A 24,009-nucleotide genomic window follows, 5' to 3' on the forward strand; every position below is an offset into this window, starting at 1 on the left:
GTCTTGGAATCTGCTTGAGTTAGCAGGAAGAGCAAGAGAGACCAGTGAAAGCATTTCTTCAAAGATTCAGGCAATAACTGAAACACAAAATTATTATACATTTTATTGGCAAGAACATGTAACCTAGGCACAGGTGCCCAGGCGCTAGAGAAAGCGGAGCCTCTGGCTGAACAGCCTCCTTCCAGCGGTAGCTCTACACTCCGGAAAAGGAAACAGAAGTTTTGCTACAAACCTCATTGCTTTTATGTCACTGTTTTGTGTAAGATCAAAGGTAATTCTCATACGATTAAAAATAATGCTTATACCTACTCTTTATTAAGCATTTTCTACGAATAAAACCATGCACTAATCACATGATGTAACTTCTTAACAAATTTTTCAACACAGTTAAATTTGAACCCTAATCCAAGGTTCCATCTGGGAACTCTACTTCCGATACTGATTTGCTAGTATAATCAGAACTAACACAAAATTGAGAAACATATATTTAGTAACTTTTATTTTCCTATGAACTTAGGGAAAAATATCAATATTCTGTTTTCTTGAAAGGACAATCTGATTCAATTCATTAAACATCTCTGAGAATGTAATTTGATAAAGAACAATCTAAATGTTGATCATCTCTTTGGTATTTACACAAAGGAGCTGAAAAACTTACATCTCCACAAACACCTACATGTTGATATTTATAGCAGCTTTCTTCATAATGGCCAAAACTTGGAGGCAACCTTCAGTAGGTGAGCAGATAAGTAAATTGGCTTATATAGATAATGGAATATTAATCAATATTAAAAAGAAATGAGCTATGAAGCCATGAAAAAACATAAAAGAAAGTTAAACACATAAAATGTTGATATGGTTTGGCTGTGTCCCCACCCAAATCTCAACTTGAATTATATCTCCCAGAATTCCCACATGTTGTGGAAGGGACCCAGGGGAAGGTAATTGAATCATGGGGGCTGATCTTTCCTGTGCTATTCTCATGACAGTCAATTAAGTCTCACGAGATCTGGTGGGTTTATCAGAGGTTTCCATTTTTGCTTCTTCCTCATACTTCTCTTGCAGCTGCCATGTAAGAAGTGCCTTTTGCCTCCCGCCATAATTCTGAGGCCTCACCAGCCATGTATAATTGTAAGTACAATTATACCTCTTTTTCTTCCCAATCTCAGGCATGCTATATCAGCAGCATGAAAACAGACTAATATAAATGTAGTGAAATAAGCCAATCTGAAAGGCTATGTACTATATGATTCCAACTATTTGACATTGTGGAAAAGGTAAAACTATGGATAAAATAAAAAGATCAGTGGTGGCAAGGGGTTGAGGCTAGGAAAGAGAATTTTTAGTGCAGTGAAAATACCCTGTATAGTACTGCAATGACATATAGTACATGTCATTATACATATGACCAAACCCACAGAATGTACAACATCAAGAGTGAACTCTAAGGTAAACTATGGGTTTTGTATGATAAGGATATGTCGGTGTAGGTTCATAGATTGTAATAAATATATCATTCTGGTGGGGGATGTTGATAATGTGGGAGACATTCCTATCGGGTGGTATACAGGAAATCTCTACCTTTCTTTCGATTTTGTTGTGATTCTAAAACTGTTCTAAAAAAATCAGTCTTTAAAAAAGTTGAGCAAGAGGGAGAGATTATTTAAAGCACTGATTTGTGAGAAAAAATGTTTATAGCAACTATTATTTTTCTTATCCCTAAATAACAGCAGAAAGTTGTTTTTGAAAAATATTCAAGTAATACCAAAGAATATAAAGTAAAAGCCTGAAGGTCCCTCTCTGTTTCCAGCCTCTCCCAAGATTCTATTCCATGGTGGAATCACTATTAAGGAGGCGTGTGTGTGTGTGTGTGTGTGTGTGTGTGTGTGTGTGTGTGTACATTTAACAAAAATGCAAACAAAAAATAGTGTTATTACTTCACAATCTTTTTATAAAAACAGTATATCTTAAACTTTCATGTCATGGCATATATACTTCTATAACATCATATATGAAGGTTAATAATGATTTTCTTATTTTAGACATTTATGTAATCGCATTTTTTCTACTATGACAAATTATGAATTTATATTCAACAATATATTTTTAAACAATCCCATACTGTGCATATAATTCTGTATTATGCATATATCAAAAATCATTCCCCTATTGATAGATATCAGATTGTTTCTATTTTTCTACAACAATGCTGCAATAAGTATACTAATAAATACATTTGCTGTAATATACATGCATTTAGGTTTGATAAATTGTTCAGGCTGTGAAAAAGTTGTAAAATTGTATTCACATATGTTTCAAACTTTTGGTGTTATGTGAGCACTTTATACTTTTAAATTACACTTTCTCATAGAATAATAATAGCATATAAGAAAATAATTAATTTGGACTGATGATCGCATATCTACTTTGTGAGTACGTGTGTTTACATTTACCAAGAACCTATTATCTGTTGCATAATGAATCATATTCTTTTCGTGTATTCTTTCATTTAAATCTTACCAAAAAATCTGTAATATTATTATCTCCATTTTAGTAAATGGCAAACTGAGGCTGAAGTTATTGTTTTCTGACAACCAGCAGCAGAGGGGGATACAATTCAAATCCAAGTATATCTATCTCTGTAGTCTGAACTCTTCATACTATACTGTCATTTAAGTTCTAACGATTTTTCATTTGAGGCTCATATTTTGTAAGTAAACTTTTTTTTTGGCAAATACTTATAATTTTGATTTTTATTTCTCATTTTGATACATATTTTTTCTCTCTTATTGCTTAGGCCGAAATGTGAGTTTTACCTTGTCACCAAGAATCTTAATCAAGTTTTCCCAGTATTTCAATATTTCAGAAAAAGCATATTTGTACATGAACACTCTCTGAATTCATTATTCCAATAGGGAAGCACTTAGGAAACCTTTCAAAATTTTAAGTGTTATAAGAAAATGGTAATGTTAAAGATTCTGAAATTTATAAGCATTTGGGTTAAACTTTTATCTCAAATACCAAGTGAGCAACTCCTTTATAATTAAATTCTTTTGACTGACTCCACAATGTTACCTACTTCACAAAGATAGCACCTCTTCACTATAATTTTGTAGTCTAGTGCTTATTTCCTAATTTTAATCTATAGCATAGTAGATAAAGATTTTCCTGTCCTCTAAACTCCCATGTTTTCTGGCTAAAATCTAACTTGGTATCTTTTAAGCTACAACTAAAGATCTGTCTTTTGTGCCTTTGCCTACACAAAAAGGACATTGATAGGAATAAAACTACCATTTTGAATGACTACTTCACATCAGGAATATTGAGAAGCACTTCTGCTTATTTTACCTGTTACTCTCGTTTAATCTTCACAAAAAAGTATAATGTTGATATTATTATTCCTGCTTCTAGATGTCAGACTACTACCTTTATACTCCTTGGTCACTTCATTACTACTTTTCAAGCATCAGGGCTGCTGTTGGCTTCTCCTTTCACTTTCAGTTAGCAGATGTGATTTCATGCGTATGTAGTTGAATACATGAAAAAATGCTTGCAATATACTTAGATAGTGTTGCTGAGAGAGCTTAGGCTACAAACTAGACAAGTCTTGGTTGACCTGCTAACTCTATTATTTACTACGTAGTGAATTGGTGCAAGTTGCTGACTTTACGTGCTGTAGTTTCTTCACTGATAAAATGAAAATAAGACTAATATCATAGCATTCATGGAATGATTAAATAAGAGAACATGTGTTAAATGCTGAGTTTCAAAGTCTGGCACAGTATGCATTAATACAAACCAGTGTTAATAATATGCTTTCAAGACATCTAGTCAAAAATGGATAAAAATATTTACTAGTATTTTAGAACATTTTTGCTAAAACATGGCTCTATTTAAAAACTGAAGAAATTTTGAAGGAGACAATATTTTGCTATAAATATTATTTTAACAATTCTAATATAAAATTAGCAAAACATAATATTTATTAAAAAGAGAAATAAAAATCAGGAGTATTCTAAGATCAGATAATCAGAATAAAGAAATGGCAAAGTCTGGGACTTAGAGGATTTTTCACCAAGAAAGTGTGAAAGTTTGTTTTTCCATTACCTACATGTCTATTTCTTTTCGTACTCTTTAGAAATATCCCAAACCACAAAACTATCTAGCAAATGGAATTAAAAAGTCATTTTTAAAATGTTTACTGGCTTAATGCTATTAAATACATATGTAATCCAAATATCATTTAGTTTTGAATATTTGTCTCAAAATATTTTTCTGCCAAAGCTATTTTTTCATTTGTGCTTTTTTCTACACTCATTTCATGTCATCTAACCAGAAAATTAAGAGATACATTTTATAAATTATTCAAAGATTTATTGCTGTTGCACTCGAAGCATAAAAATGTGATTGATTCTGTATTGCCAGAATGTTATATGGGGTATAAAAATTAAATAAATAGAATGTATAATTGGAGAATGTCATAAAAATTAATTATCTCAATAAATTAAATATGTTAGATTCTTAAAAATTACCATCAGAAATAAAGATTATTAAACAATGTATTGTTTTATGTTTGTCAAATGGCAAAAATTTCTAGCTAATATGTTGACTATTAGAAAATTTATTGATGTCTTTGCTTTAAAGTTTCAAGATTAATATTCATGAAACTTTCTTATACATTCACTGCATTCTGTCACTGTGTTAGAATGAAATGGCAAAGGAAACACAAATCGTAAAAAAAAAAACTAAAGTAGGAACTGTGGCAGTTATACATATAAGCCACTCAGATCTCCTCCAAAAAACAAATAATTGCTGTTCAGTTGCAAAGGAGGTAATTCAACAGGATGCCTCCAAATGTCAATTCTGCAGGATCCACCACAGCCTTCAAGGTCATGATATTCTTGGGACAATCCCTACGCAATGACTGCACAAGGAATTAGTTTAAGATCCTAGTGATTTCCATCCAACGTGGGACTTTTCTAGCAGGCAGGCTTTGCTCTAGAGCTTTACCATGCTTTAACAGATTTGGTCAGGCCTGCATCTTGATCTGATGGCTCTCCTTGTCTAATTATATTTCATTTTCTTTCTCTTCACAGATAGTAATGCCTGTGAACCTTTTGCATTGCTTACTACTTCTAAGCTTCTAGCTCCCAGATAATCCAATCAGCTCAGGAATTAAATTCAAGTGTTTTTCCAACTACATTATTGCATTTGAAGAATGAAATATTATTTTTCCAAAACAAAATATGCTTACCAAAACACCTAACTTAATAACTGCTCGAGTACAACTTCAATTTTTCCTCCAACATGAGTGAAACTATTTTACCTGTCTAATTTATATATGCATGTATTATTTATGACTGATCATTTCCCATTACTGATCTTGCATTGCTACAAACTCAGCACAGTAATACAGGGGATGCTAGAACACACATCTGGCCCAACCTAAACAATCAGACTGATGTGTTAAATTTTCTCATTAACACTGGTAGGTTAAAAATGAATGTTTTCTTCCTACCTTCATAGTTCTTAACTGGGACTCCATGTAACAAAAGGTAAATTAACAAGAAAAAAAAAAATCCAAAAAAACAGAAGTTTATTCACACATAGACCTCATGTATACATAAGGGAAAACAGAGAAAAAAAGGAAATTGCTATAGGAGATCTCAAAAGAGCTTTTAAACTTCAGGCTAAATATCGCCATTTTGTTTTCTGAAACAAAGCAAGATGGCTATGGGGGAAGGTCCTAATCAGACAAGATGGCCACAGAAAGTGCCTTTAAGTTAGAGTTTGTTACGCAGACTTAAGTCCCAGCTTTCTCCATTAAGACTCGCTATTGATACTGTCTTTCTTTTCCTGGTTCAGAAAGGGAGTGCAGAAAGACCATCACAAAGGGTCTTTTCATTTATACAGGCAAATTTATCTTATAAAAGGGCTATTTCTCAGAGCACTCCTATGTCTGAAGTTTCTCAAAATAACCAGTCCCAAATAATCGATATGCCAAAGAGGCATATTTTAGAGTGGCATATTCTGGTTTTCTATGGTCATATTTTGGGGTGTTGTTTCCTCTCCCCAGAAAACACCAGTGCACTAAAAATTACTATTTATTTCTCAGTAATCACATGTCCTATCATTCCTTGTGTTTTCTTTTTTTCCAATACCCTAAGAGGTTGAACACATGACAGAAGAGAACCAACTTTTTCATTGGCAGGCTTTATATTCCTTATTTAGAGTGGATTCATATTCTTAAGGTAGTCACCTTCTTGCCTTCTTTGCAAAATATAATAAGAAAAACTTAATATCTGCATTCAGAGCTGTTGGATATAAATCTTGATGATGGTCACAAAGATAAAATTTTTCCTGGAACAGAATACGGTGGTGAAGAGGGCATGCATTTTGTTGCATATCCCTAGAGCTGAAGTTCCAGCTACCATTTCTATTACTATAAGATGAAATACCCCTTGGTTTATTACTACTAATAATGATGGCATCAGTCCTGACAAATAATTGGGTTGGACTGGAAATAAACTTGATATTAAAAATTGAAACTTTCTCTTCTTTCATTTTTCATTCATATATTCATTCATTTATCCACTTATAAAGTATTTGTAGATGCTTTGCCAATATAAGTAACTGCTGTTGACCCTGAACCTTTATAGGTTTTAGAAATGCTACTGTAGGCCATTAGAGGTAGGCATTTGGTTGTACCATAATAATAACATGAACATAGTTCCTTCTCTTACAGTATGGTGGAAATCACGTAAGTAAAACTGTACATATATATATCATGAGGTCCATGCTATTGAATAGAAAATACAGGATGCTTTAGAAGCACAGATGACTTGCCCTGTTGTAGATATGGGGGATTGAGGCCATGGATAGATGATTGTAGGAAGTGACCACCAAATTGAGAGCTAAAGGATGTGTCTGGAGGAGATGGGGCAAGACTATAATGTCGGAAAAAAGATTAAACTGTTCCAAGCAGAGCGGGTAGCATGTGTGAAGGCCCACAAATCAGAAATAGGTGGTTCTTCTTTCCCTTTTCCAAGTGTTAGACATTTCTCTAAACACCCTAAGGGAAAGGAAAAATATTATGCATGTTTAGATAAGAAACAGTGCAGTCATTTCTTGAATTATCCCTTATTGCGCATTGCCTGCGTAGAATGATCATGCAGTATTCTGTGCCTCCTTTGCTGGAAAGCACATCATTGGTTTTCAAGCTCTAACTCATGGCACCTCCCTATGAAACCTTTTCTAAGTCATAGTACAAGATTAATCATTTCCTCCACTGTGCTTTGATGAAACATATGATATTCGGGACAAAGTGACTAACCATGTACATCCATAAACTCTTGCTAGAGGAGAGTTTTATTGTTGAAATAAAGAAAACAGCATAATGTTATGAAATGGGCAGATCCAATGTCACCTCAGGGGCTAAGTGTAAAATGATTATTTCATCAAAACCATCATGATAGTGAGTGAAATAAAATTGGTTCCTCAGAATCAAGGCAAAATGCTTAAGCTGGAGAAACAGAAGCTGTAGCAGCGAGGTGCCATTTACATAAACCAAGTAAAGCATCTGGCTGACATCAAGCAACACTTACTGGGGGGAAATACATCTTTCCCCAAAACTTGTTACATGAAAACTACTGTTTGCAGAAACAAGGACTAAGGTGTTCTGTGATTTGTCAAATAAGCTCTGATATAGTTTGGCTGTGTCCCTACCCAAATCTCATCTTGAATTGTAGTTCCCATGATCCCCATGTGTCGTGGGAGGGCCAAGTGGAGATAATCAACTCATAGGGGTGGTTTTTCCCATGCTGTTCTCGTAATAGTGAGTTAGTTCTCATGAGCTCTGATGATTTTATAAAGGGCTTTCCCCCTTTCGCTTGGCACTTCTTGCTGCCATCATGAGAAGGATGTGTTTGCTTCCCTTTCCACCATGATTGTAAGTTTCCTAAGGCCTTCCCAGCTATATTGAACTGTGAGTCAATTAAACCTCTTTCCTATATAAATTACCAATTCTCTGGTATGTCTTTATTAGTGATGTGAAAATGGATTATTACAAATTCCAAAAGCAGAAGCCAAAATCAGTGCACACATCTTGATATTCACAAACACATGTAAATGCATATTGGTACCAGAGGAATATATTTTAGATGAGGATTTTTTTATCCACATTTTTAAGGACTCCCGGAGAGCTCATTTATCCTTTCTATCATGTGAGGAAATAGCTAGAAGTTGCCATCTATGAACCAGAAAGCAAACCCTTGCTAGAAACTGAATCTGCCGTATTTTTGAACTTCCCAGCCTTCAGACTTACGAGAAATAAATTTCCATTGTTTGTTAGTTACCCATTCTATGATAAATTGTTATGGAAGCTTGCATAGACTAAGACAATTGGTAAAATCTGATTAAGGACAACTTAATATTTTAAGTTAAGAAGGACTTCTGTCTTGGTTTCCTCAATGCACATATAAAAGGGTAGAAAATGTATAATATTTTCCTCAATCAACAAAAGGGTCATGGCTAACACTCTTATAATTAAACACATATTAACAAGAGCAAAGCATAACAAATTTATTTAATCAAAGTTTAATGTAACCTGGGAGCCTTCAGAAGTTAAGACCCAAAGACCCAGGTATGACCATGTGTTTTTATGCTTAGAAATGATGTAGAATAGACAGCCATGTCGAAATGTGAGGGGAGCATAGGGCATAATCTAATAGTAATAGACTGAAGGGGAAACTCAGTGCAGTGAGGCCTGACTGCTCAGATTCCTCCTGATTCTTCCGTATACCATTCTTTCCTCCTGGGTATGGGACAGGTCCCTCTAGAATGAGGCTCTTTAAGGAAGATAGGAGAAATTGACCTTTCTGGGTTTTATGGCTTGTTCTGGAGAGAGGGATTCTGATTTCTATGACTCACAGTGGGAAGAGAAATTCTGGTTTCCATCACACACTTTGGGGGTGAAAGAGGATGGGACACAGAGGGAAGGAGAAGGTCAGAGAGAAACTTTTAAGGCTGCTTCTGAGGCCTTCCAGTCTCCTTTAGTTTGAAGTACTCAGCATACCAAAACATTAAACTTTGGAGTATTGCTTTCTGAGCCACGACACATACGTACGATGGTACTTTGTTCATATCTTTATCCCAGCATTTGTTGCCATATATATACACACACACAATTATATACACTTTTATTCATATATACATCATGAGACTATCAGAGGCTGAGGTTCTCAAATTAAAAGGGACTTTAATGTTGTGTTATCTCATTGGTCTAGTATAATGTTTCTCTTTCTCTTTCAGTAGGTGAATGAACATGGATGGGTAGATTCATTACCAAAAATTATACAGCATAGTACTACTGTTAGTTATGCTATTAGGTTTTAAAGTACAGATTTTAAACATTGTATCATTAAATTATATCAAGATATTTAAGTTGAATTAGAGGGAGATAAATTTCAGTGGGAATCAGTGAGAAATCAAGCTTTGCAGATGAAACAGGATTGGGAATCTCTGACATTTATGCAGAATAACAGCTGACAGAGTGAATCATGTTAGCTCACTTACATTAGAGAGTATGAATATAATTTTGTCTTGTTTTATTTCTATACTCAAAGTGTGTTGTGTAGTATTTCTTTGGCAGTAAAGATAAGAAGCAGAGATTAAAACCATTCTATAAAGAAGACTTTAGTGCATGTGCCAGAGTAATTCATGGATGTAATACCTTATTAGATGAATGATATCTCTGAAATACCTGTAAATATGTTTTTCAATTGAATATTTTCATACTTGGATTTATAATTAATTAAGGAAGCTTACAGAATGAATGAATTTCTTTTGTGAATTCTCTTGGAAAATTAATAGTCAACTCTTAATTTACTACTAGTATGTTGAATTTTCTGAAGATAAGAAAATCATGTATATTCAAATATCCTCTGTGAGCATATGTTTTTTTCCTCTCTCTTTTTTTACTTTTTCTTTTGAGAATGGAGTTTTGCTTTTTTGCCCAGGCTGGAATGCAGTGACACGATCTCAGCTCACTGCGACCTCCGCCTTCCAGTTTCAAGAGATTCTCCTGCCTCAGCCTCCCGAGTAGCTGGGATTACAGGCACCTGCCATCACACACAGCTAATTTTTAGTAGAGATGGGGTTTCACCATGTTGGCCAGGCTGGTCTCAAACTACTGACCTCGTGATCTGCCCACCTCGGCCTCCCATAGTGCTGGGATTACAGATGTTATACATAGCTACAAAAGCCAACATACACCAAAATTAAAATATTGGGAAAACGCCAATCTTAGATTGTCTGGCATTGAGGAAATAATTCCGCTTCTAGAAAAATAGGTACTTATAAAAACATATTAAGTGGTGTGCTTATATGTATAAATAGCATAAAATGAGGAACAATAAAACATAATAATTTGCATGACAACTTTCCTCTAAAGAGATGAAAGTGCTCTCCAGTGCATTATCTCATTTAACCTTAACTTCCTCTCTGCTTGAAAAGTTTAGAATTCAACATCTATAACATTTTATTAATTCCCAGCTACCTCTATATTTCCCAAAGTAGAAAAGCTTCCATTAGACAAAGTCTTTACAAACTTGCTTCAAAGTTGAATCTAAAACATAGACATTATCATTACTACCACAAGCTCTAAAGCTGCATATTTTTAAGATAAGAATTCCTAAAATATCAATCTGTTCTAGACATAATTACAAACAGTTGCAGGAAAATCATGAATTTTTCAATTCAGACAAACAGCTTTAAATCAGGCTGCAGTCCAGAAATATAAACAATTGGTGATTTAACCTACTACATTAATAGTTCAGGTTTACAAAAAATGACTCCCTTCTCAGGAATCTCTTAATCTAAGACATAAAAATTGCTATTCTTGCCTTTATAATCTCCAACCAATAGACAGCCTTTCTTTTTTAAAGTGAAAGTTATAGGACGTTTACATGGAATTTATGTTACAGGCAGTAAGGTATTACACATCTCTGTGTGTTTATGTATGTGTGTGTGTGTATGCACACACACACATATACCTTATAGTGTGTATGTTTATAACACACATACATAATATATGTGTGTATGTGTGGATTAAATGTGTTTTGGACACAGGACAATTGAAAGGTAATTAGGTCATAAAGGTGGATGCCTCATGAGTGGAATTCATGCACTTATGAAAAGAGGCCAGAGAGCTACGTAGATCTTTTTCTGCCATGTGAGAATACCACAAGAAGTTAGCATTCTGCATCCCAGTAGAGGACTCTCACTAGAACCCAGCTGTGCTGCATCCTGATCTCAGATTTCCAGTTCCCAGTACTGTGAGAAATAATTTGCTGTTGTTTATAATTCATCCAGTCTATGGTCATTTGTTTTAACAGCCCAAACTGAAATAGACAATATGACATTAAAAAGTTAGGAACCAGATCTTCCTTTCCCTGTGATCTTATGATATTCATCTGTTTTTTTTTCCTCCAACATGCTAATCATAAATCTGATGCAGGGTATTTGTACTTGCTCTTCCTTCTGCCTGGATCTCTCCCCCAGAATTCAAAGAAGTCTCCCTCACCTTAACTTTATTCAGGCATCTGCTGAAAAATCACCTCCTTTAAACCCTTATCTGAATGACATGTTTAAGTAAGAATCCACATCTCCACCCACCAGCCTCTAAAACTTGCATTCCTTTCTTTTTCATGTATAACATTTGACAGTCTGACAATACATTATTTATATTAATGTTGTATTCATTTATCATTTATCACTGGTCTCTCCCCCTGAAATTAATATGCCATAAAGGCAAGTAAAGTTATTCACTGCTGTGTTTAGAGCAATATTTGGTCCATAATAGTGACCCAATATATATTTGATGAACAAATGAATTAATGAATTTATCTAAAAAAAAATCTGTTATTTTCTCTCTTGAAAATATTTCACCTAATTAATAATAACAGAATTATTAATTAGATTAGACATTACTATTCAGAATCTTTTCAAATAAGTTGGCTTCTCAATATAAGATTTTTAGGAAGCAAACAGGATATGTTATATGTAAAATATAACATAAATTACTAACAAATACACATTATAAGGTGTTTTACAATGTCACTGGAATGATACTGTTTTGTAGAATTCAACCCTGGAAGAAATGGTCAAGTCTATCACTATAATAGTCCCTACAACAATGAGATTTAACCATTGTACCAAAATATCTTACAGTTAATAAAACTATAAAATTATTTCCTGCAAAATGTGTTTCAGCAAAGTTGTTTTTTTTTTTTTTTTTTTTTTTTTTTTTTTTTTTTTTTTTTTTTTGAGATGGAATCTCGCTCTTTCACCCAGACTGGAATGCAGTGGTGCCATGTCCTGCTCACTGCAAGTTACACTTCCCGGGTTCACGTCATTCTCCTGCCTCAGCCTCCTGAATAGCTGGGACTACAGGCGCCTGCCCCCCGTTCCACTAATTTTTTTTTTTTTTTTTTTTTTAAAGTAGAGACGGGGTTTCACCGTGTTAACCAGGATGGTCTCGACTTCCTGACCTCGTGATCCACCCGCCTCGGCCTCCCAAAGTGTTGGGATTACAGGCGTGAGACACTGAGCCTGGCTAGCAAATATCTTAAAATATTATATATTCAATTTCAGTGAGCCTGGGCGTAAGACTAAAAACTGCAGCCATAGACCAAGAGCATTTAATGTTAGAAAGAACTTTTAGAATCCCCTAGTCAAAAACCCTCATTTATAAAGTGAATAAATAGAACCATAGAGAGTTAGCATGGCTTATGGAAAGACACACAGCTGCTAAGTTGTAGGTCAATATTTTAACAAAACATGAAAACTCAGGGCTTTTTCAGTAACATATATGCTAATAAAACTTTCAAAAACAAAATTTCTGACACAACACCTTGCATGTGTTGTGAAGTCACTTGAGCGTCTCTGATCTAGTAAAATGGTAAATGCCGCAAGAAAGTTCCACTAGGTCTTGTACTCCATACTTATTTTTCCAAAGTGCTTTATAAATACTTTTTTCACCACTCCAACTGTCTACCTATGTATATCTCTTCAACATCTTTTAAAATCCTCTCAATAAGATATATCATCATATATGCCAAATATTTACTTAAACTAATATGTCCATTTTTTAATATTTAATGAAAGTAAAATTTTTAACAAAGGTATCATGCTACACTATTATTTCTTACCCTGATGTGTTGGATAAAATTTATATGTACATTTTCTCATTTTTAAACATTTATTTATATTTTTGTATACATAATTATATATATATGTATATGCCTTTGGGGATATTAATTTTTCAATAGAGAAAAAATGTACAATGAAAATTTTAAGAGTTGATTGAAATAAAGCCTTGTTTGAATTAAAGCCTTTTCTGAGTTCCCTTTCAGCAACAGTATGAGAGCTTCTCCCATGTTCACTGATTCAACTATGACAGAATGTCTATATAGTATACTTTTTCCTTCAATTTTTAAAATTCACTTAAAAAACTTTCTTTTTAGTGTCCACCCTAATTATTCTAGACAACACATAAGTGTGGCTAACAGTTTTCATGGCAAAATATATAAGAAGAGAACAGATATCCCATAGGGAAACTACTCAACAGAAATGTAAAATATGCTGAGTAAAGTATCAGAAGGAATGCTAACCTAATAACATTGTTACAAATTTAATTATGAATGAGTCATAATCACTTCAGTGCCATGATTTCCTAAGCACTGGTAAGATAACTTAAGAAATACACTGGCCGGGCGCGGTGGCTCAAGCCTGTAATCCCAGCACTTTGGGAGGCCGAGACGGGCGGATCACGAGGTCAGGAGATCGAGACCATCCTGGCTAACATGGTGAAACCCCGTCTCTACTAAAAAATACAAAAAACTAGCCGGGCGAGGTGGCGGGCGCCTGTAGTCCCAGCTACTCCGGAGGCTGAGGCAGGAGAATGGCATAAACCCGGGAGGCGGAGCTTGCAGTGAGCTGAGATCCGGCCACTGCACTCCAGCACGGGTGACAGAGCGAGATTCTGTCTCAGAAAAATAAAAAAATAAAAAAAATAAATACATTAATTGACCTTTTCTCTTTAAGCAGTTCTTGAATTATAAAGTGATATATCAAAGAGATAGCGCTGCAAGAGATATATGACGTTTTGGTGAAAATGTGAGAAAATTTACTACTGTCCTAGAAATAGCTAAAAGCAGAAGAGTAAAGAAAAATATCCATAATACCCTAGAATAAAAATTTTAGGTAATAGCTAGTTAATTTGGGACATAGAAGAGAACAAAAGAGGTAAAACCATGTGAAAATGTTTATTAAAGAAAAATTAAAATATTTAAAGAAACCTTTATAGTATGATATAAAATGAAATACGTTAAAATGATGAAACAATGCCCAAATATATACATTATTATGATGAATGCAAATGGACTAAATTTAAAAGTGAAAAGATAAAAATTCACAAATTGGATAAAATGAATGCAAATTCCAGAAATTCACTGTTTACAAGAGGCATGAAAAAGCATAAAACCAAAAAATTTTAAAGAACTGGGAAAAGACACATGAAGCAAATGTTAACTCCAAGATCATGTTTCAATTTAATATCGTATACAATAACCATCAGATTAAAAGGTAAAGATATAAACCTACAGAAATGACACTAAAATGTTAATGATAAAGAAAAATCAATTTTATACTGTAAACTACTTATACAATAAGCTCAAAACATGAAGCAAGACTTGATAGAACTATAGAGAAAAACTGAGAAATCTACCATTATGAATTATTTATTTCTTTATTATTCATAAGTCAACAATTTAGCAATAATATAGCAAGGGTGTACAAGATTTATAAAACAAAGTGACAATTTAATCTAATGAAAATATTTAGTCATGAAGTCTTTGCCCATGCCTATATCCTGAATGGTATTGCCTAGGTTTTCTTCTACGGTTATTATGGTTTTAGGTCTTACATTTAAGTCTGTAATCCATCTTGAGTTATTTTTTGTATAAAGTGTAAGGAAGAGGTCCAATTTCAGTTTTCTGCATATGGCTAGTCAGTTTTCCCAACACCATTTATTAAATAGAGGATCCTTTCCCCATTGCTTGTTTTTGTCAGATTTGTCAAAGATCAAATGGCTGTAGATGTGTGGTGTTATTTCTGAGGCCTCTGTTCTGTTTCATTTGTCTATATATCTGTTTTGGTACCAGAACCATGCTGTTTTGGTTACTGTAACTTTATAGTATAGTTGAAGTCAAGTAGTGTGATGCCTCCAGCTTTATTCCTTTTGCTTAAGATTGTCTTGGATACATGGGTTCTTTTTTGGTTCCATATGAAATTTAAAGTAGTTTTTCTAATTCTGTGAAGAAACTCAATGGTAGCTTGATGTGGATAGCATTGAATCTATAAATTACTTTGGGCAGCATGGCCATTTTCATTATATTGATTCTTCCTATCCATGAGCATGGAATGTTTTTTCATTTGTTTGTATCCTGTCTTATTTCCTTGAGCAGTGGTTTGTAGCTGTCCTTGAGGAAGTCCTTCACATCCCTTGTAAGTTGTATTCCTGGGTATGTTATTCTCTTTGTAGCAATCGTGAATGGGAGTTTACTCATGCTTTGGCATACTGTTTGTCTATTAATGGGGTATAGGAATGCTTGTGATTTTTGCACTTTGATTTTGTATCCTGAGAATATGCTGAAGTTGCTTATCAGCTTAAGGAAATTTGGGGCTGAGATGATGAGGTTTTGTAAATATACAAACATGTCATCTGCAAACAGAGACAATTTGACTTCCTATTTTCCTAACTGAATACCTCTTCTTTCTTTATTTTGCCTGATTGCACTGGCCAGAACAAACACAAAAAGTAATGGCAACAAAAGCCAAAATTGACAAATGGGATCTAATTAAACTAAAGAGCTTCTGTGCAGCAAAAGAAACTATCATCAGAGTGAACAGGCAACCTACAGAAAGGGAGAAAATTTTTGCAATCTATCTATCTGACAAAGGGCTAATATCCAGAATCTACAAGGAACTTAGGCAAATTTACAAGAAAAATAAACAACTCCCTCAAAAAGTGCGCAAAAGATACGAACAGACACTTCTCAAGACATTTATACTGCCAAAAAACATATGGAAAAAAGCTCACCATCCCTGTTCATTAGAGAAATGTAAATGAAACCACGACGAGATACAATCTAACGCAAGTTAGAATGGTGATCATTAAAAAGTCAGGAAACAACAGATGTTGGAGAGGATGTGGAGAAACAGGAATGCTTTTACACTGTTGGTGGGTGTGTAAATTAGTTCAACCGTTGTGGAAGACAGTGTGGCGATTCCTCATGGACTTAGAATCAGAAATACTATTTGATCCAGCCATCCCATTACTGGGTATATACCCAAAGGATTATAAATCATGCTACTATAAAGACACATGCACATGTATGTTTATTGCAGCACTATTCCCAATAACAAAGACTTGGAACCAAACGAAATACCCATCAATGATAGACTGGAAAAAGAAAATGTGGCACTTATACACCATGGAATACCATGCAGCCATGAAAACGAAGGAGTTCATGTCCTTTGCAGGAACATGCATGAAGCTGGAAACCATCATTCTTAACAAACCAACATAGGAAGAGAAAACCAAACACAGCACGTTCTCACTCATAAGTGGGAGTTGAACAATGAGAACACATGGACACAGGGAGGGGAACATCACACTCCTGGGCCTGTTGGGGGATGGGGGGCTGGGGGTGGGATAGCATTAGGAGAAATACCTAATGTAGGTGACGGGTTGATGGGTGCAGCAAATCACCATGGCGCATGTATACCTATGTATCAAACTTGGAAGTTCTGCACATATATCCCAGAACTTAAACTATAATAATAATAAAAAAAGAAAATCAGGAGGTAACATTTAAGCTGAGACCTATAAGATTACAAGAATCCAACTATGCTGAAAGTCACAGAAATGGTGTGTTCAGACAGAAGTGTCAACATATGCATAGGCCAGATAGCAGAGCTTGCTGTATTTCTCTCAAGAGAAAATATGTATATATGTGTGACTGTATTTGTGTACACACATAGGTTGGTAAACATCTATATAATGAAAGCTATATAAAAAGGCATAATATAAAAGCATGGACTCTGGAATTAAACAGCCCAGGGGCAAATCCTGCCACTTACAATTAGCAGCAGAGGTTGTTCTGCAACTCAATGCTTAGTATCAACTCTTTCTTCTGTCAAATGAGGCTTGTTATATACATGCAGCAGGACTCTTGTGGGGATTAAATGTGATTATGTATGTTAAGTATCTAGCAAGATAGTAGAATAAATAGTATATAATTTGAATAAAAGAAAATATTTAGCCTTCTCTGTCCAGCAATTAGAGTGAATATGCATCTTTGTTAACACTCGTGGAACATTTACAATAATGAGTTATTTACAAGATAAAATTCCTCAAAACCTAAATAATAGATGTCAAAAATATAATCTTTCACTGTAATACAGCAGTTATAATTAACAAAAAGATAAATTTTAAATCATCATATATTTGGAAAGAAAAAAAGTACATGTTACATAAGTAATTAAAGAATAAATCATAATTAAATAATGTAAAAAAATGGAGCAAATAGAAAGAATTAAAATTACACTGTAAACAGCACATGTGGGGTTTGAGATGTAATAATAGTTGTGTATTATGGTGAAATTTGTAGTCTTGCATGACTATGCTGAAAGGACAAAAATTAACATAATGAGCTGAGTGTCCATCATTAATTAGTAGAAAAAAAACCAAGATGAACCCAAATGAATGGAATGATAGATTTAAGAATAAAACCAGAGACTAATAAGTTGCAAAATAAAGATACTGTACAAAAAACAACAAAGCCAAAAGTTTCTTCATTGTAAAAGCTGACAATATCAACGAATCTCTGGCAGTGTTTATCAAGAGAAGAGAAAAAAACTAATAAAAACTATCTTGAATAAAAATAGATACATATATATGGGCAAAAGATATTAGACAATAATAATAGAATATCAATAACTGTATACCAAATAGTTTTAAAATGCAGATAAAAGGTACAAATTTCTTGAGAAATTCTTTCTACTGAAAAGGCTCTACAAGAATGAAAAGATTGAAGATTTCTATAATAATTAAAGAAACTGATGTCAGGATTAAACTTTTTCTGGATGGAAAACATCAGGCCCAGAAAGTTTCATAAGAAAATTCTATTAACCTTTCAAGGAACAGATTATCCCAATTTTATTTAAACTTTTCCAGAAAGGAGGATAAAAGGGAAATGTTCTTCAACACATTCTAAGAAGCCAGCATAAACCTGATACACATATTACCCTAAATGTAGACATTTTAGAAGACTTATTATCATAAATATATCAATTTGCTACAAATTGACCTGTACATTTCATGAAATTCCAAGAAAATCATATCTTTTAATTAATTGTATAATTATTATCAAATTTACATGAAGAGTTATAATTCTAAGAAAACAGAATACATCCAAAGAATAACCAAAGCGGAATTGTCATATAAGATTTTAAGCTTTTCTATGAAGATATAGTTTATAAGTTGACTGAGAAGAGAGAGAGAGAGTTAGAGAGCCAATTAACTGACCTACCTATGTAGGAAACTTTTGTGTATGTTAGAGCTGTCAGTTCAGATAAGCACTAAAAGAAAAACTTTTCAATTAGTGGAGTTGGAAAAAAATGGTTTTCTTAAGAAATACAACATTAAATCCTATCAACACTATATGTTATATTCAACTCCAGATGCATTACAGAGTTATGTATCTAAACTCTTAGTAGAAAACAACTTAAAAATTGGAGAATAAAAATATGCATGACTTTCAATCTGTGTATTCATTTTTAAATAATATCTCTTCTAAAGACCATAAAATTTAGTATTAAATTTATTCAGCCTGGCAATCACTCCATGATATAATTTTGCAGATTTCCCACCCAAATCTCCTCTTGAATTCTGGTTCCCATAATCCCCACGTGTTACAAGAGGGACCAGGTGGAGGTGATTGAAACGTGGGAGTTGTTTCCCACATCCTGTTCTCATGATAGTGAGTTCATTTTCATGAAATCTGATGGTTTTCCCGGGCATTCATTTTCCTTCTTGCTGCCCTGTGAAAGAGTGTTTGCTTCCCCTTCCGTCATAACTGTAAGTTTCCTGAGGCCTCCCCAACCATGCTGAACTGAGTCAATTAAACCTCTTTTCCTTATAAATTATCCATCTTGAGTATGTCTTTATTAGCAGTGTGAGTGCAGTGAGCAATGTAGAACGAACAAATACAATAAATTGGTACCGCAAAGCGTGGGGTGCAGATATAAAGACACTTGAAAATGTGGAAGTGACTTTGGAACTGTTAACAGGCTTTATAAATTACCCAGTCTCAGATATTTCTTCATAGCAGCATGAGAACAGACTAATATACTACCTTTAAATTAGAGTGCTTAATCCATTTACATTTAATGGATTTAAACGTCTTCATGTGGCCTCTTCTCTGTGTCAGTGTCTCTCTGTTATCTCTTCCTCCTCTTATAAGGACATCCGTCATATTGGATTAAGACACCACTCATGATCTCATTTGACCTCCATTGCATTTTCTAAGGTCCCGTTCTCCAAATATAGACAATTTAGAGTTTAGGGTGTCAATACATTAATATGAATTTGAGGGCTCAAAATTCCATCCATAACACTGTTCTCCACTTCTGTTGTTTTTAACCATATCTTCATTTTATTGTTTAGTCATAAGTGTATTGTCTTGAAATCGTAATACATACCCTTAACTTATCAAATTCTACCTAAGATTAATATTATGACACTTTACATATTCTCTAGGAAACATGCAACCATATAATCCCATTGACTACTCAGTTGTTTTGACTATTGATGTTACATATTTTGTTCCTCCTGTGCATTAAAAAACCCAAAATACATTATAGAATATTTAATTAATTAATTTAATTATTTATTTTTCATTATTTTTTCCCATCACCTCAAGGATTTTTCTTTTCTTTATGTTACAAACAATCCAATTATATCCTTTTCATTATTTAAAAATCTACAATAAATTATTGTTGACTGTAGTCCCTCTATTGCACTATCAAGTACTACATCTTACACATTCTATCTAACTATATTTTGACACCCATTAACCGTCCACCCCACCCCACCCATTACTCTTTCCAGCCTCTGGTAAACCTTATTCTGCTCTTTATTTCCATGAGTTTAATTTTTTTAATTTTTAACTCTCACAAATAAATAAAAACATGCAAAATTTGTCTTTCTCTGCCTGGCAAGTTTTGCTTAACATATTGTCCTCCAGTTCCATCTATGTTGTTGCAAATGACAGGAAATCATTCCTCTTTATGGCTAAATAATAATCCATTGTGTATGGACATCGCTATTTAAACTTCCAATTATTTTATAAAACAAATTAAGAAAGTAAAAAGTAGTTTTTAACATGAGGCTGCGTATTTACCATATCTATTGCTCTTTTATTCCTTCTTGTATATTTGCATTTCCTTCTTGTATTATTTTTCTTCATCCCTGAACAATTTTCCTTCGTGTCTGTTTCAGTACATATCTACTGGCTATATACCGTCACATCTTTCATTTATCTAAAAATACCTTTATTTGGTCCTGATTTTTAAAATATAATCTTAATAGATATAAAATTCGATGTTTAAAATTTTTTTTTACCTTCTGGCTTACATATTTTTGATAATTAGACTATTATCATTCTTATAATTATTCCTCTTCATACTATGTATTTTTTTCTTCTGGCCTTTAAAATGTTATCTTTTGGTTTTCAGTGATTTAACTGTAATGGCCTTGTTGGGGTTTTCCTTGCTATATTTCTACTAAGTATTTGTTGTTACATCAGTAGGTTGAGATTTTTTTTCTCTCATTCTTTTCTTCTAAGCTTTTAATTACACTTAAGATAGATTTGTTGATATTTTCTCACAGGTTAGTGATACTCAGTTTACATTTTTTATTCTTTTTACCCTCTGTCTTCCTGTTTTAATTTAGACAAATTTTATATAAGTTTACTGATAATTTTCTGCAATGTGCTTTTACCCCCATGCAATACTTTTTAAAATATCAGGTATTTTATTTTTCATTTCTATAATTCATTATTTATTCATATTTTATTTACATCCATTATTATTTGCTAAGCCAAGAAAATGGGAATTTTCCTCTCCACGTTTTTCAAGTTGTTAACACAGTAGCAAAAGATTTTCACATAGTTCCATATCTTAGCTAGAAGGGTTAGTGCACCAATGTGTATGCCTGGGAAGATGTTTTAAGGGCTAATTGCTTCAGGAACTCCCTCCCCAATAAACTAGCTAAATAAATAGAAATTAGAAATTCTTCTTAAAAGAACAATAAACATTAAAATAATTCAAACTGAAAAAATCTGTACTTTGAGATTTTTCTAAATTTTAAACAATGTATTTAAAGCTTTCTATGAACAGATTTTCAAAACCTCACAAGCACCCTCTTAAGTTGCTATCTCTACATATTTATATACATAATTCTATATATATTATATATACATATATATTTTACCAGCCTTCTAAAGAGAACTCAACTACTATTTAGAAATGCTTATCTCAGTACATGCCAATGTTTAAAGTTAAACTAGTTTCTATACATTAAAAATTTTATATTGAGCAAATTGTTTTTAAATAATGAAAAAGAAATACAAGTGGTTTATTTCCTATGATTCATGTATTATAATGTTTCAGAATTACATAAGTGGATATTAACTAAGAAATTTATCTGCTATTTTAGAGGCACTTAAGCTTAATCCCTGAAATAGTTAAATATCAATGTAAGAAAAATTTACCTTTTAGTATTTTGAAAATCGGTTTCTCAAATTGGTTTTATCCCACTGTCATAAGAGCACTGAGGATGTGGTGCAAACAATTACTGCTGTGGAATTACAAATGTGGAGTACCAAAGGTTGAAGGAGAGATGGATTTTGAAAGGCTTCTATATTTGGATCACTGATTATCAAAATTTCTGAGACATCAGAGTTATCCTGGCATTATCCAGACCTATGGAATCAGACTGTGGTAGCAAGTCCTGAAATTTATCTTTTAATATGTCTTCTAATTGGTTATGCTGATCAACCAGGTTGGAAAATACTGAATCAGATGACATTTGAGCTGAATTCTGAAGAATGCGTAAACAATCACAGAACAAATTAGTGATAACTTGCTTTTAAAAAAGAGAGATGAACACTAAGATACGGCCATTTTTAAAAGAAAAAAGTACACCAGTTAGGTGCTGTTATTTAGAAGAGTGAGTCTGCCAAGAATATAAGAATGGACAAGAGTGAGAGAAGGAAGACACTTGATTAGGGAGTTTATTTAACTAGGCCAGGAGAGAACTAATGAGGATTTGAGCTATGACGAGTAGAGAATCTGGGTGACTTACAGATGTAGCTGTTCTCTCATAGTGTAGCAATGTATTTTTATTTGACAGTATCTTCAGTGCTTTTTGAACAGAGAAACATTGTGTAATCTTTAACTTGGCTCCATTAGAAAGAAAACCTCTTATTAGGTAACGCCTTTGTAACTGGCTTACGGGGTCCTCGGGTCTGTGCTTTTTCTCCTCTGAGAAAAGATCCTATTTTTGTCACACAAGTGGTAAATGTCTCAAATTAGATCTAATGTAAGGAGTAACATCTTGACTCTGTGCCTGATTTAAGATAAGGGCACAAGGCCTATGAAGGGCCAATCTACCTGCTTCCCTTTTTATCTGCGATTAATAATTGGAAGAATATGAGCAGGGGCTATGTTAAGAGAGCCCAATTATATTAGGAAAGAATAAAGTCAACACGGAGAAAAGGAAAAACATAGACAATCCTGGTAATACTATATTTCTTTTCCTTACTCTTCCCAAAAACAACCTACAAATCTGCACTGAACAAAGTTTCTTAATATGAGCAAAAAATGTCCCATTTGATTATACCATAATACGTAGCTTAAGTTTTTCTCTAACACAGTAGAGAAGTCCAACACCTCCCATGACCACTGTCAAGCCAACTCTTAAAACTTCTCCCATCTCCCCAATCATCTATCTCAAGCTGCTGCTTCTTAGTGGAATCAAATCCCTATTAATTATGGAGGAGTTCTCTTTCAAGGGTGATTATCCACTTGTCTTCTTTAGTCACAGATTACAATTGCTATTAAAATTGGAGGTGTTCAGAGGGCATACAAAGGCATAAGTAATAGAAATTTGTGTAGTTTAAAAAAAAAATTCATCTTATATTTCTAGGAAAAAAAAAAACCTGAAAGGTAAATGTTTGTACATGTGCCAGTGCTACCCTTCTGTCATTATTAGGTGGAATGAGAATCTCTCAGGTACTACATTGTTTTGTTTTTGTCCTTTCCTAAAACTTGCTAGAGAATAACTTGGGCCATTTTCATTCACCAACCTTGAATGCACTTGCATAAATAAACAACCACTTTGATGTCTCTTTTCTACTTTTTCTATTTATTTATTTATTTATTTATTTATTTATTTATTTATTTTTATTATACTTTAAGTTCTAGGGTACATGTGCATAAAGTGCAGGTTTGTTACATATGTATATTTCTGCCATATTGGTGTGCTGCACTCATCAACTCGTCAGCACCCATCAACACGTCATTTACATCAGGTATAGCTCCTAAATAAAGAGATGGTGAAAGATTTACCAAGCAAATGGAAAACAAAACAAAACAAAAAAAAGCAGTGTTTGCAATCCTAGTCTCTGATAAAACAGACTTTAAACCATCAAAGATCAAAAGAGACAAAGAAGACCATTACATAATGGTAAAGGGATCAATTCAACAGGAAGAACTAACTATCCTAAATGTATATGCACCCAATACAGGAGCACCCAGATTCATAAAGCAAGTCCTTAGAGACTTACAAAGAGACTTAGACTCTCATACAATAATAATGGGAGA

The 24,009-nt window shown here is 33.6% G+C and overlaps 1 long non-coding RNA gene across 1 annotated transcript in view; it reads left to right on the forward strand.

Moving 5' to 3' along the window:
- The first annotated feature begins 11,231 nt into the window (after positions 1-11,231).
- The window catches only part of LOC139362212 (uncharacterized), a 38,011-nt gene continuing 25,233 nt past the window's right edge, over positions 11,232-24,009 (forward strand). Inside the window, exon 1 of the long non-coding RNA XR_011620603.1 lies at positions 11,232-11,333. This is a non-coding gene — a long non-coding RNA (uncharacterized lncRNA). The remainder of the gene's footprint in view (positions 11,334-24,009) is intronic.

Source organism: Macaca nemestrina, chromosome 3, assembly GCF_043159975.1.
Source record: "Macaca nemestrina isolate mMacNem1 chromosome 3, mMacNem.hap1, whole genome shotgun sequence".
NCBI lineage: Eukaryota > Metazoa > Chordata > Mammalia > Primates > Cercopithecidae > Macaca > Macaca nemestrina.